This window comes from Paroedura picta, chromosome 6 (assembly GCF_049243985.1).
Source record: "Paroedura picta isolate Pp20150507F chromosome 6, Ppicta_v3.0, whole genome shotgun sequence".
NCBI classification, from domain to species: domain Eukaryota; kingdom Metazoa; phylum Chordata; class Lepidosauria; order Squamata; family Gekkonidae; genus Paroedura; species Paroedura picta.
Genome location: NC_135374.1, coordinates 86,663,708 through 86,675,571, shown reverse-complemented (window position 1 = coordinate 86,675,571; position 11,864 = coordinate 86,663,708). Strand labels below are relative to the sequence as shown.

At 46.9% G+C, this 11,864-nt stretch overlaps 1 protein-coding gene across 1 annotated transcript in view; it reads left to right on the top strand.

The window, feature by feature from the left end:
* Positions 1–1,395: 1,395 nt before the first annotated feature.
* CNGA3 (cyclic nucleotide gated channel subunit alpha 3) overlaps positions 1,396–11,864 on the top strand; it is a 36,880-nt gene continuing 26,411 nt past the window's right edge. The window contains exon 1 of the mRNA XM_077343445.1: positions 1,396–1,804. The gene's annotated coding sequence lies outside the window, so the exon portion shown is untranslated. The remainder of the gene's footprint in view (positions 1,805–11,864) is intronic.

The following is an 11,864-nucleotide window of genomic DNA, read 5'->3' as shown; positions in this document are numbered from 1 at the left end:
TGTTGTTTACCTAGACTTCCAGAAAGTTTGTCATCAAAGCCTCCTAAGAAAGCTCAGCAGTCTTGGGAAACTGGACAAGCCCTCTTCTGGATTAAAAATTGGTTCATTAGCAGGAAACAGAAAATGGGCAGTTTTCACAGTGGAATGTGGTAAGCAGCAGGTACCACAGGGCTTGTTTGTAGGTCTGGTGCTTTTTAACTAGTTCATTGATGATTTTGAGCTTGGAGTAAGCAGTGAAGTGGCCAATTTTGTGGATTGGCCCTAAGTTGTTTATGGCAGTGAGAACCAGAGAGGACTGTGAGGTACTTCAGAGGGATCTGTTGAGCAAGTAGGCATCAGTGTGGTAAATGAGGTTCAATGTGGGCAAGTGCAAATTAATGCTGAGCAAAAAAACCTCACTACAAATATCTGGTGATGGGGCCCAAACTGGCAGGAACCAACCAGGAGAGAAATCTTGAGGTCATGGTAGCTAACTCACTGAAAATGTTGACTGCAATAAAAAGATTGCAGGCCATCGCTCTCCCTCTTCTCATAATACAAGAGCTTGTGGGCACTCAATGAAATGAGCAGTAAGCATATAGAACTGATAAAAGGAAACCCATCTTCACCTAAAAAGTAATTCACTTGTGGAATTCACTGCTGCATTAAGTGTCGGTGGCTACAAGCATGGGCAGCTTCAAGAAGGCATTGGGTGGACATATAGAGCAGAAGTCCTTCAGTAGCTATTATGCATAGGACATTATTCCTGGGGCCGTGATGCTCTGTATTCCTGGTGCTTGGGGGGAGGGGCAGTGGGAGGTCTTCTGTCCTTCTGGGCCAGCTGACAAAACTCCCAATGGCACCTGTGTTTTGGCCACTGTGTGAAACGGACTGGATGGGCCATAGGCCTGATCCAGCATGGCTTCTCTTAGGTTCTGGCAGAACCCCTTCAGTAATCAGCAATGCCGACAGACTTAAGGTTTGCAAAACAGGCAGCTTACAGGAAACTCTATAGAGCTCTTTCACACATTCCATCGGGGAGTCACAGTCAGCTGCAGTTTTCCTGTTGAGTGCACACCCTGGAGGAACAGGCGAGGGGTTGTTTCTGCATCATGTGTGAAATGGCCATACAGCAACTGGCGAGCGGCGGGAGTAACTGCGCTATGGCCAAATTTAGAAGCCAATTCGGCCCTCGCCCCCAGCAATGTCCAGGCGGGGCGGGGGGGGGGGCGCGGAAGATGGAGTTTTGCTTTCTGGGAGTGGAAGAAATTGCTTCCCTCCGGGGAGGCCGTCGCTCTGCGCTGCCTCCGCGGCCAGCGCCCGGGCCTCGCGAAGCCGATTAAGAGGTCGAGGAAGGGGGAAGGCGGGCGGGCGGGCGGGCAGGAGTCTTCGAGGGCTCCGGGACAGGCGGCGGCGCGCCCTCCGCTTGCGCTCGCCTTCCGCTCGGAGCTGTCCACGGCTGTCGGTGCTGAACGGGCATTCAGTCTTCTGCTGACCCAAACTCTCTCTTCAGCGGGCAGAGCCAGAGGGAAGGCCGACGGAGTTGCCGCTTCCCACGGCGAGGCTGCGCGTCGTCCGACGAGCCAACTGAAGCGCTCCTGCTGAGCGGGACCGCTGCGGGAAGAGGCCCGGGAAGAGGCGGCGGCTGTGGGGCATTGCAAGCCCCGAGCAGCGGACCTTCGGGATGGAGCCGGCGGGAGGCGCTCTGTGGGGGCGAGCCTGAGGGCTGCCCGGGGATCAGATCATCCGCGTGCTGCTTCCCCGTCCAGTTCCAGGAGGCCATGGTCACGCTGTCCCCAAGTCTGCGCACTCTCAAGAAAAGCAGGTAGGAAGGAAACTTGCCCTCAACTCTCTTCTCTCGTTCAGCGAGCCCATGAGGTTCAGAGCAGCAGGGCTTGGCTTTTGAAGGGTCGTTTGCCCCGGTGCGTCGGTGGGTGGCCTTTCTCCTCTCAAAGGGAATGAGAAAGGCTCCTCTTGGGATTCACTGCTACTCTCTTTAAACTAGCACAGTGAAACAGTCCCGGAACTCGGTTTGGGTGCTACAGGCTCACATTGAGGGCACGGGGAGACAGGAGGGAGAAGAAAGTGCAAAATGGCTTTCTCTTATCCCCGAAGACACACATTCCTGCATGCCTGGGATGAGGGTGGCAGGACTTTCTGGTTAGGGGGCAGAACTCCTGGTCTAATCTGAGCCTCCTTCATTTTAGGCAACAAGCAAGATTTCTGAGCCACTCATTTTGTACAGTCGGAAATGTATTCAGAGTAAATCAATTGCTGGACATGTTGATCCCCGTAAAGACTTTAACAGGATAGTAAAAGCTGAGAGCTGCTTCTCCTTTTAGCTGGTTCTACTGCACGTCTTTCTCTGTAATCTTTATGCAGCAGGCACTGGGGGCTGTCGAATGGAGCTCAGCACACCCACTTTCTTTTTTGCTGCGCCAGGAAGGGCCGGTCTCATCAGAGCCCTTCTCTTCCCTCTGGTCTTAGCCTGGGATGAGCCACCTGCAGCCTGCAACCGGCTTCAGCAAACATTTCAGGCTGTCATTCCTTGTGCTGCATTTATCCATGTGCAATGGACTCGGGGTCTTCTTCTTATCTTGCTTTTAAGGGCACAGGTACCCTCTGTTGCACCTGTGTCAACTTCAGATAGATGGTCATGAATTCAGGGCCAGGTCTGATATTGATTTGATTTTCCTAATCTTTCAAGGGACTCGGGGTGATGTCCATAGTTTCTTCTCCCGTTTTATCCTTACCACAGCTCTCTGTGATGGCTTGGGTTGACAGAGCATGACTGATCCAAGGTCACCTTGTGGGCTTCATGGCAGAGTGAGAGTCAAAACCCAGGTCCCCTCATTGTACTCTGACTGCACTCTACACTGACTGACAGGGGCTCTTCACAATCCCAGATATAGGTCTTCCATACTACCTTCCACATAATTCTGTCAACTGAAGGGGCTGGGGATTGAACCCAGAACCTTCTGTATCCCAAGGAGATACTCCTTGGCCTTTCTGTTTAGCTAGACTCCAGTCTACTCAAGGCAGAGAGTCCAAGGAGAAAATATGCAGATGAATGCAGAAGACTGCACAAATAGGGGTGGACTGAGTTCTCAGTGATCCGTATTGACTAATATAGGCTAAAATGAATGTGCTACAATCAGGGATGTAGTTGAAAGCAAGCAAGATATAGTCTCCCCTCCCCCAGTCAGTGGGATGGATCCAACTATCCTCCAAGGAGCCTTCTGCCACACTTAGGGGCCTTCCTACAATTTAAGTGCTCTTTCTCCAATAGAAGGCTCCTAAGGCTGGAGGAAGTCTTCAAACTTTACTTAGTTAAGCAGTAAGATATGAGTAGGAATCATCCATCTGCTCCCAGAGCTCCCAGGAAGGTATGGCCCTTGCTCTAACACTATAAAATGACAAATGTTTGCTTCTATTTATTTATTTTTACAAAGGCCAATGAGTCTGGTCTATCACCAGAGCTATGTAAATGTCTCTGCTCCCTCCCCCTAGGCTTCCCTGCCCACACCTTGCCCATGAGGCCTTTGATGAAGAGGAGTAGGGCAAGATAAGGGAACTTCTTTGGACTCAAATTACGAATACATAGGCAGTCAGGGAATGCTCTTCCCATAACTCCCTGCCCCATAATTCTCATTAGAATTTCAGCAAACTTGACCTACACAGCAACCGTTGCATCTTTCACCTTCCATAGAAGACATTGTAGGCTCCAGCAAGCTGCACATTCTCTTGCTCCTTCTGCCTCCCCACACCCTGTCCTAATCTGACTGGGAGCAGAAGCTGCTGCTGGAAGCTGATCACTGGAAAATGAACTTCTGTGTTGAATTTACTGGGTAGGCCTTTGTTCTTCTCCCCTTGACGCTTGACCTGGAGGTGGAATGGTGGCCATATCAAGCTGCTCCTGCCAGGGGCAGACCATAAGGGGAGAAAGGGTATGAATACCTACAGCTCACAAGGTCACTGTGTGGCCTTGTGCAGCAGTAATGAGTGTCAAGGGAGGTGGTGGTAGGGAATAGGTCAACTATCTACTTACATCAGGCACGGCTTAGATTTAGAAGAGTCATTAGTCTCATTGAAAGGAAAACAAGAATTAACCTAAAACAGTCTTTCTCCCTCCTTCACGTCTAGCAGCTGGAAATGTACAAAAATGTACTACTGAGCTTAGAACAAAACAGAACACCCCTGAATTTCTTGATGTGTCAAAAACTATTCAATAGTGTTACCTGCTTGGCCTGCGGCAATGCCAGTACAATGAATGTGTTTACCTCAAGCAACAATGACTCTAAGACACACTAGGCAGTCTATCCTCTGCTTAAGCAGCTAATTTGCAGACTTCTATACTTCCAAGCTCTCTGACGTCAGTGGGTTTAGAACAGTATAACTCTGCTTAGGATGGAATTGTTGCTACTGCAGCAGGACTTGCAAATATTTTGATTTTTGTGTGACGGTGAGAAACAGTAGGAATGTTTTCCCACAAGGGTTTCTTTGATTATATCATTTCTTCATTTACTAATATTTGGAAAGCTGGGGACAATCAACATGGAATTTCTGTCTTTTGGTCCATCTGGGCTCTTGGTGAAGAAGTCATGTGGACCAATTGTAATAAATGCAGGCCGAATTTTAGTTTTCCGCCCCTTGAGCCGCTGAAGAAAGTTTGCAATTAGGGCTGTGCGCTTCAGCATGGTTTGGTCGTCTTGGCGATCACTGAAGCCTGAAGCAGCATGTGGGAGGCCAGTGCTGCAGTGTGGACAGTAGGGGCAGCAGCAGCTGCCGGCTGGTGTGCCACCACTGCTGCTGCCCTTCCTGTCTGTGGTGCGGTGCTGGCCGCCTCGGACTTCAGTGATCTCCAAGGTGGCCAATCCATGCTAAAGCGCTCGACCCTATTGGCAATAGCATGGCAAATAGCTGTTTGCACTTGTGTCAAATGGGCCCCATGATTGGCTTGCAAGCTGCGCTTTTGGAGCCCAGCCTGGAACTAACCAACAAACTTACAGGAATACAAGGGTTGTGAAAAATGGATTTTACCTAGCAGAATCACATGCACAGCTCACTCTTTCCATATTGTCATAAATCAGCTGTGACTTGGCAACACTTCCCACCACCAGCAAGAAAGTAGAACATAAGAGAAGCCATATGGGATTTCTCAAATTTAGTCCAACATCCTGCATCACACAGTGGCCAAAGCCCACATACAGGAGTCTCAACACATACACCTGAAAGTCACGCCTTTTTAACGGGAAACCCCACTGGCAGCAACAAACAGGGTGGTGTGGAAACAGCACAGGATACACAATCTGCAAGAACCACGGTGACCCCTGGAGTAGGAAGGAAGTCCTTGAAATAATTTCAGCTCAAAGCCAATCTCATAATTTTCAATGGTTCAAACAAGAAGATTCAGGTAGGGATCTGTGTTGGTCTGAAGCAACAGAAGAAAGTTTGAGCCCAGGGACACCTGCCCATAATTAAACTTTGTAAGTTCTCTGGCTGCCTTTAGTTAACCTATTCAGATTTTAGAGATGGGTGTGGCAGGCAAGAACTCCCAGGGACAGAAAGGCTTGAAGGAAAGAAAAAAGAAAAAGGCAGGGATTCAGGAAGACTGAGGGGTGGCTTCATAATAAGACAATGGGAAGGATGACAAGAGAAGGATAGTAGGACAGAAGAGCCCAGAGCAGGTCTGAGATGGTGAATATGCACATGGCTGGAAACTGCCAAGGTGCACTTAAGTTCACATTGTTGAGCCGAGGATCTGGGAGATCCAGGTTCAAATCTTCACTCTCATGGAAGCTTGCTGGATGTCACCCCAGTAAAGACCCAAATTTTAAGGCTGCCATGTTCCCACCCCTGCTGGCAGGGGAGAAAAAGAGACAAACAGAAGTAAAAAAAAATGTTGCTGACAGCATGACATTTACACCTGTGGTAAAACCACAGAGTTCCTGTTGAATTCTAGAATGTGCATGTTGTCCCTTTGCCCCAGTAATGACATCATGCTGTGAGTGCAACAGTGCTCCCCATGTCCCTGCCCCACCCCAGTCTCCTACCAAGTGCCAGTCACTGGCCACCAACACCACGTAAGTGGCTTACAGAATTCTCCTCTTTCATTTTATCTCTGTGACGTGAGTTAGGTAAACATTGTATGACCGGTCCAAAATCACCTACCCCGCAAGCTTCCATGAGAGTGAAGATTTGAACATGGATCTCCCAGATCCTTAGCCAACACTCTAACAACAGCAACACAACCCTCAATCACAGCCTTCACAGCACTTTTCTCATGCTTTGCCCATAGCATGTGACCAAGTCGCCCTTGGGTATTCTGGGGTTTCTTTAGTACTGGCTCTCATCAGTCCCTTGATGTCCGACTTCCTCTGCATTTTCTTTCAAGTTTCCCCCTCCAGCTTCTCTTTCTTGACCTGTGGTCAGCTCTGCACACTTCTGTCAGTCTTTTTGCTTCTTGGCACCCTACATCCTGGCACAAAGGTTTATTCTAAGCCCCACTACACACAGCCTGTTCCCTGCTCTTGAACATTCTGAAATGGAGAGAGAATGAAAATGAGGGAAACAGAAAGATGTACAGAACAGGATAAGCATACAGGAAGGAAGGGGAATGAGAATAAAAGACTGATAGGAGGACAGAGATCATAGTCATAGAGTCCACCTTCCTGAACAGCCATTTTCTCCAGCTGAGCTGATCTTTGTCAACTGTAATAATGGGAAATCTCTAGTCCCTACCTGATGGTTGGAACCCTGTGAAACTGAGGGCTCACCACTGCATCAGAATAATTCTTGGGATTGACCAAATGATTACCTGACAAAAGGATTACTGTCCTGGTAGAATTTGTTGTAGGATTTGCAGCATGGGAGAAAAATAAATCTAAAAAAAAAGTCTTGTCAGGCAATGGTGTGACATCACTTCCTGGTTTTACCACAGAGTTTTCAGTGATTCCTAGAGAGCTGCAATTTTATGTCTGGATTTTCCCTGGAAGTGATATCACACTGTTGCTGACAGTATACCTCTACCCCATACCCCTACAACCTGATATCCTGTTAAGAGTACCCTAAGACAACACAGATCTAGCAAATAGGACCAAAGTCATGACAATCCTGAGAATTGCTGTATAACCTAACAGGGACTTGCTCTGTGCAGAAAGTACTGTGATGGATGAGAGAAGATGAAAGAAGGTTTGGAAAAGGAAGGGGAAGTCTCTATATAGAGCAAAAGGCAGAACCAAACATATGCCCTGTGATTTACCAGGCTGCCTGCTGGGAGACAGTGACTAACTTTTGACATGTGGTCAGGTTAACGTGAAGTGGTACCGTGACACAGTAATCTTCCTTTCTGTGTTTGCTTTGTGCTATTATGTAATGATTGTAAACCTCCATCTGTAGGCTATTATGCTACTGAGGCACTTAGCAAAGTTTGGAGATCTTTCCAGCTGAAGGAGCATTTCTCCAGTGGACAAAAACTCTTTGGACTGGAGGTTATTCAAGCTTTCTGAGCAGTAGGCTTCAAGCCACTGTTTTACATAGAGTTCAACACAAGTTAAGGAATGTCTTTTACTAGACAAATAATTAGTATTGTAACATAAGACTATAGAAATTGCAGGGAAACAGAAGTTCACATTGAGATCTGAGAGACCCTGCACATGTTGGATAATGCACTTTCAATGCACTTTAGAAGTAGATGTTCCTGTTCCACAGCTGTAAAAGCACACCGAAAGTGCATTATCCAATGTGTGTGGGATAGGCCCCAGGTCTAAATCCGTGCTCTGCCAAGGAAACACAACAGGAGACCTTGGACCAGTTACTCTCTCTCATCTGAACCTACTTTACATGCTGTAAGGATAAAAATGGAGGGGGAGAATGATGCTGTAAACTGCTTTGGGTCATTTACAGTGCCGACTAACTCATGCTGCTGTATCTAGAATAAGCACTGCTACAGGGCCTCCTGGTGCCCTGAGCAGAGGAACTTGGGTGAATGCATATGCAAAACATTGCTAATCTATTCTATTTGCTTGGTTTATACCTTGGCTTTCTCCCTGACAGGCAACCAAAGCAGCTGACATCCTTTCCCCCTCCTCTGTTTGAGCCTGTGTATGGAAGAGCTTGTATCCCATTGCTGGGAGGGAGGTTTTCCAGCCCTTGTGGGGCAGCTGCCAGGGCCCAAGGCTTCCGGCATGGCCCACTGTTATTGACTCCCCCCTCGCTTCTCTGCTAGCACTCACCCATGCTACCCTCTAATCCCGCCCAATAAATGGAGCAATTCTCATCCTGAGATGAGGCGTGTGGGGTGGGGGAAGGGAAGGGGAGCATATGTGGGGCCTGAGGAAGGAACCCTGAGAGCTCTTTGTCTGGGGCCCTTCAAAACTGGCCCTGCATTGCAGGGACACAGGAAAAACCACCTGTGCTGGTGCTCCTCATGCCCAATAGGTTGTTGGTGTTGATCTCACCAGCTGACTGGTTCACCCGGTGGAATCAGCAGGATAATGCTACAGTTGCCAGGCTGGGTGTGGTTGTAGAACTTGGATGGGCACTGAATGTCCCTCATGCCCTGTTTGTCATGTTCTAAAAATAACATCATTACTTTTGGGCAAGTTACATTCAGTAAAGATGAAGCTGTATCCTGCACAGTGTCTTTAAAACTGCTCTGGACTCCTTCCGCCCAACGATAAAGAACGGAGCTGCCATCGGTAGCATCCTTCCTTCCATTCTCTGTGGCTTTGGCCATGAGTTGTTGGGTAGTTCTACAGAGACTGGAACTCTTTGGCCCACTTTTAGCCACTTGGTCAAGGGCTGACCGGTTCTTATCATGTTTCTTTGTGCCACATGCTGGGAGTTTTGCATATCCTTCCTTCCAATAGTAGTTATTGCTACGGCTTGGGGAAAGGACTCGGAGCACAATTTATAGCAGGCATCAGCTGAGGAAAGGGCATTTCTTTTAAATGGGCTATTTGGACATCATTTTCTTCCCCTATGGTGACCTAAAGTAGCTTACAATGTCATTCTCTCCTTCTCCATTTCACAACAGCAACCTTGAGAGGCAGGTTGGGCTGAGCAAGAATGACTGGCCCAGGATCATCCACTGAAATGCCTAACAGGCTGAGAAACAGCACTGGAGTCTCCCAGATGCCACACTAACCACTCTACCCTGCTGGCTGTCCAAGAGACAGCCGTCTTCCCTTATGTTTGGCACAGCAGAGGAATGTGGCTGGGCAGGTTGTCTCCTGGAGTCTGAAGTTTGCATTTGTACGATGTGAGCCATGTCCCAAATGTCCCAGGTAAAATGTTTGAGAGTTCGCATTGATCTACAATGACGTTGCAGCTGTGACAAGTGTGATTAAATGAATGTTCACTGGCAATCTCTCAAAGTCTTAACATCTCAGGGCTCAGAGTGAGCCTGGAGCCAAGAGATTATTTGTGAAGACTAAGCTGCTCCTGTTGACGTTCTGGAGCGACAGATTCACCACACAAGGGAGTGTTTCAGGGGCCTGAATTCATATGTCTTCAGCCTGCTTCCACCACATGGCTCCTCTATCATTACCCTTGGACGCAGCACAAATACTTTACTCTGTGCAGTTATGAATCTCAGTGTGAGGATGATCCGTGCTTTATGCCCAATAGCTGAACATCACTAGAGGAGGACTTCAGGGATATTTTGGTGTAAAGAAATCAGTCAGTTAATAATGTTGTTCTGCAAAGAGATCAAATCACTCTCCATCCTTTTACAAGACTGAAATCGACTTCAAATCAAGGCAGCTAAAGTTCTCGGCAGCTTTCACTGAGGTTATTCCTGACAGGTCCTAGCAATTCTAAGCAGGGTTGACCTCAGTAGACTTAGAAGGGTATAATTCTGCTTACGACTGCAGTGTGAGTATCCTGTTTTCAATCTGCTTTAATTTCTGCCACAGGAGGAAAGCATGCCAAGCACTTCACCCCCTTGGCCAAGTGAACAGTGCTCTTTCAGATCTGCCTTTCCCCAATAATGCTTAATGCTTACAAACGATGCAATATATTCAATGAAAGATTCTTGCAAGGTTGCTAAACAGTACATTTTATATAACCCCCAGAATCATTGGGAGTGGAGCAGGATGAAGTGAGATAATTTTTGAAACAAGAAGAATCTTAAGCAGGAGAAGGAGCAAAACCAGACGACTGACCATAAAGTAGGAAACACTCCTGTTCACTGGTTTAACTGATCACAGGCATGATTTATTACAGTGCAGACATCTTCAGAGACATGTGGCTTCTGAGGGCATGGCAGGGAGGCGTGGCCAGGTGACATCACTTCTGGGGCTCCTTACAGCCTTAAAGGCTAACAAGATTTTTGGCAGGGTATGAGCTTTTGTGAGCTGCTGCTCACTTCTTCAGATACTTTATCTGAAGAAATGAAAAGTGACTTGTGGAAGCTCATATCCTGCTACACATTTTGCTAGTCTTTAAGTTGCCACTGGGCTCTTTCTCTTTTCTACATTTATTTATGTGCGAAATTAATGCAATGGTCCAACAGTTGCTGCAGTCTTTGACATCTTGTATTTTTGGAATTGGAATATAGATTGAGTGTTCTCAGTCTGTGGGCTGTTGTTTTGCTTTCCATCTTTGTTGCCATATTCTTGTTAAGATTTTGATGGACTCTGTTTCTGTGGCTTGAAATAGCTCTGCTGATATCCCATCTACTCCTGGTGATTCCTTTCTCCCGATAGCTTTGCGTTCAGGTTTCACTCCACTTTCTAAAATGGCAGGTTCTTCTTCAAAAGAGTATTGTTCCCGTCTTTCTTATTTTGTCCTGTTCAGTTAATATGCTTCCATGGTGATCTTTCAGCATGCCCAACCTTTGCTTCTGGATTGCTCAGGTTAGCCTGATCTTGTCAGATCTTGGAAGCTAAGCAGGGTTTAGATGGGAGACCACTAAGAAATACCGGGGTTGGAGCATGAAGACAGGCAATGGCCAACCACCTTCAAATGTCTCTTGCCTTGAAAGCCCTACAGCAGGGGAAGTCAACCTGTGGTCCTCCAGATGTTCATGGACTACAATTCCCATGAGCCCCCTGCCCTACAGGTCAGCTGTGGCTTGACAGTACTTTCCACCACCCACCTTGCTTTAGAAATACTGCTGTCACATGTCAATAAACCTTTGACACTTTATATTCTCCAAACATGAATCTGTTGTCCTCAAAGGGTATGTGTTCTTGCACCTAGAGAACAAAGACTTAAGTTGGGTGGCCCCTGGGTGCAACTTTCCTTACTAGGTGATCATATTATTTATTTATTCTATTTATATACCACCCTTCCATGTGCATGTGTATATGCTCACATGATAGCAAATGTGCTGGCCAGGACTGGTAAGAGGGACCTGATAAGAGAGGGAAACAAAGAGAGGAAGATATCAAACCACTAGGACAGCAGAGAGGAGAAATGGAAGAGAACAGGCAAAGATTAAAGGATTAAATTGTATAAATAGTGCCTGATGCACTATAAATAACGCTACTCTGTACTCTGTTTTGAAGTCTTACTAGCTTGATCATCAGGCAAATCAATACCAGCAAAGAGTTAAACACTTTGTTTTCTTAGATGCCTCCTATTCATTTAAAACTTACACATATTTTGAAGATTTTTATCTTGAAGTGGGTGGTGAGACTGGATTACTTTGTTAGAGTTTTAAAGGAGGATCACCATTTTAGATCTCTCAAACTCTTTTTAAAATCTACACCTGCATGGAATTCAAAAGAAGTTGGAACACACACAAGGCCAGCTGGCATTTTTGGAAAGAGGGGATGTATTCACTTCCCAAGTCCTCAACTCCTCCAGTGCTTAATTTTTTTAAATAATAAAAGGTGCCAGGGTTGAAATCTGTTCACATCTGTCCTGTCATCCTGGAC